This window comes from Calidris pugnax, unplaced genomic scaffold (assembly GCF_001431845.1).
Source record: "Calidris pugnax isolate Ruff unplaced genomic scaffold, ASM143184v1 scaffold1516, whole genome shotgun sequence".
Taxonomy (NCBI): domain Eukaryota; kingdom Metazoa; phylum Chordata; class Aves; order Charadriiformes; family Scolopacidae; genus Calidris; species Calidris pugnax.
This window is the reverse complement of record NW_015091991.1, coordinates 13,057-13,630: the sequence shown is the minus strand read 5'-3', so window position 1 is coordinate 13,630 and position 574 is coordinate 13,057.

Genomic DNA, 574 nt, shown 5'->3' with positions numbered 1-574 from the left:
GGATCCGGAACTGGGATCTGGAACTGGGATCCACCCCTGGGATCCAGCACCAAGATCCACCCCCAGAATCCATCACTGGAATCCACCCCTGGGATCTGGTACCAGGATCCATCACTGGGACCCATCATCAGGATCTGGCCCCGGGATCCATCGCCAGGATCTATCTCTGGGATCCATCACTGGGATCTGCCACCAGGATCCAGCCCCAGGATCTGGCTCTGGGATCTATCACCGGGATCTGACCTCAGGATCCATCACTGGGATCCAGCTCTGGGATCCAGCCTCAGGATCCATCACTGGGATTTGTCACTGGGATCTGCCACCAAGATACAGCCCCAGGATCCAGCCCTGGGATCCATCACTAGGATCTGCCACCAAGATACAGCTCCAGGAATCCAGCCTCAGGATCCATCACTGGGATCCAGCTCCAGAATCCAACCCCAGGATCCAGCACTGGGATCATCCCTGCTCTAGAACCGGGCTCCGGATCCACCTAGAACCGACCCAGAACCAACTGGGATTTTGGGGGGGAAGGGGGGTTCCCCCAGGCTAGACTGTCTCTCCCCCACCCCCC